This window comes from Dama dama, chromosome X (assembly GCF_033118175.1).
Source record: "Dama dama isolate Ldn47 chromosome X, ASM3311817v1, whole genome shotgun sequence".
Lineage (NCBI taxonomy): Eukaryota > Metazoa > Chordata > Mammalia > Artiodactyla > Cervidae > Dama > Dama dama.
Genome location: NC_083714.1, coordinates 11302257 through 11304664, shown reverse-complemented (window position 1 = coordinate 11304664; position 2408 = coordinate 11302257). Strand labels below are relative to the sequence as shown.

At 38.2% G+C, this 2408-nt stretch overlaps 1 non-coding gene across 1 annotated transcript; it reads left to right on the top strand.

The window, feature by feature from the left end:
• The first annotated feature begins 2335 nt into the window (after positions 1–2335).
• TRNAG-GCC (transfer RNA glycine (anticodon GCC)) lies at positions 2336–2408 on the top strand. Its single transcript has one exon. It is a non-coding gene; the product is annotated as a tRNA-Gly (tRNA).

Genomic DNA, 2408 nt, shown 5'->3' with positions numbered 1-2408 from the left:
GGTGCCAGAAATGAAGAGGAAATGGAAAATCAGAGTTATAATCTTGTGAGTGAGAGCTGAGGTTACCCTGGGAAGGAAGCTTCAGCTTTTAAGAACCACAAGGGACTTCCCTGGTGGTCCAGTGGTTAAGAGACCACTTGCCAAAGAAGGGGGTGTGGCTTCAATCCTTGGTCTGAGAAGATCCAACATGCCACTGGGGCAACTCAGCCCATGAGCCACAATTAGTAAAGCCCACATGTCTAGTGCCCTTGCTCAGCAACAAGAGAAGCCACTACAATAAGAAGTCCTTGCACTGCAACTAAGAGAACTAAGAGTAGCCCCTGCTCGCTGCAATTAGAGAAAGCCCATGCACAGACCCAGCACAGCCAAAAAAAGAAAAGAAAAGAACCACGGGAACAGGAGATGAGGTCTTGGACCCAAGATCTTGGACCCAACCTAAAGATCCCCTGGAAGGGCTGTACTCTCTATAAAAGGTTGGAGTAGAAACAAAATCTACATCTTTGGCATAGGCAAACCAGTAAGTTTATCAGCTGGTAAGTCAAAGATGGAAGAAAAAATTTCTTCTGAGAATTTAAAACACAGGCCTGAAACTCATGTGAGCTTTGGGTTTTAATTTAAACTACCTGCATGACCAGGAAAACTATCCTGAGGCTCTCAGAAAAAGAAAAGGTAAAACCACCTTGAAGGGCTGCTCCCTCAACACAGAAATTTCTTAAATTTAAGAAATTTAAGAAATTTCTTAAAGCCCAATTAAGGAAGATATGTGAAACCCACAAGAATAAATGATCTACCATGAGTGGGGGTCAGTGGACACAATCACCAGCAAGATTAGAATCCTGAGAATCACTGAGCTGGGGGATAATAGATTTGAGAACATTACCCAATATTAAGGAAAAATAGAGATGGAAAATATGACTGAATATAGAATGAAAGGTCCAGCCTAAGAAGAGTTCCAGAAGGAAAATAGAATGGGAGAAAGGAAATATTCTAGTACATAATGGCTGGGGATTTTCCAGGACTGATGAAAGATTTAAAAACAAGTGTTGAACAAAATAAATACAATTAAATATATATTCAGACACATTATAATCAAACTGCAAAACACCCAAAAGAAAGAAAAATCTTAAAACTACCAGAGAGGAAAGATAGATTACTTTCAAAGGAACAATGAGATTGATAGCAGACTTTTAAATTACAAAATTTATGCCAGAACACAGGTAAACAGTATCTTCAAAATTCTGAAGGAAAATAACTGTCAACCTAGATTTCTAAGCCCAGCTAAATTATTGTTCAAGAGTAAGGGCAATGAAAACATTTCCAGAAATGAACTGAGAGAATCAAGAACTCATAAACTGTTGCTGAAAGAAATACTTAAAGTATGCAATTCAGAAAGGAAGTGCTGATGTGGAAAAAGGAATGGTGAGCGAAGCATTAGTAGACATGTGGGTAGATCTAAATAAGCATTGGCTGTAAAAAAAAATAATGAGGATGATGGATAATTTGGGGTATAAAAACAAAATTGGAGAGGTACGCTTTAGTTAAAACTTTCTATGTCCTTAAATTTTCTTAAAGGTGGGTAGAGAAAAGGCAGAGAAATACTCAGCAGGTAAAGGAACATTTACCTTTAAAAGGTGGGTAGAACTATTGAGAAACTTTAAACATTTGAAGTTTTAAAAAATGTATATATAACTTTCAAATCAGTAAAAGGAAAAAAAGATTTTGGAAACTAATAGAAAAAAAGTAAGAAAGGAGAAAAAAAGCATAGAAAAAAGCAGAATAAGACAGAAATCCCATGATAAGGTGATATAAATAAATCATTAATAAATCAAGTGTATCATTAATCAAAATAAATGTAACTGGACTAAAACATGTGACTTTAAAGACAGAATCTTTGTTGCATTTAAAAATCCAAGGGCTTCCCTGGTGGCTCAGTGGTAAAGAAACTGCCTGCCAATGCAGGAGACACAGGTTCAATCTCTGGTCTGGGAAGATCCCACATGCCATGGAGCAACTAAGCCCATGCACCGCAGCTATTGAGCCTGTGCTCTAGAACCCAGGAGCCACAACTGCTGAAGCCTGTGTGCCCTAAAGCCTGTGCTCCTCAACAAGAGAAACCACTGCAGTGAGAAGCCCGTGTACCACAACTAGAGAGTAGCAACCCCCCTCCCATCACCACTAGAGAAAAGCCTGCACCACAAAGACGACCCAGCACAGCCAAAAATAAATAAATGAAATTATTAAAAATGAAGAAAATCGTATAAAATATAAGAGAAATGCTAAAATGTGGGGGATTTAAATAATTATTAAAAATTGTAAAAATCCAAAATTTGGGACTTCCCTTGTTGTCCAGTGGTTAAGATTTTGTGCTGCCAATGCAAAGGGCCCAGGTTTGATCCCTGGCTGGGGAA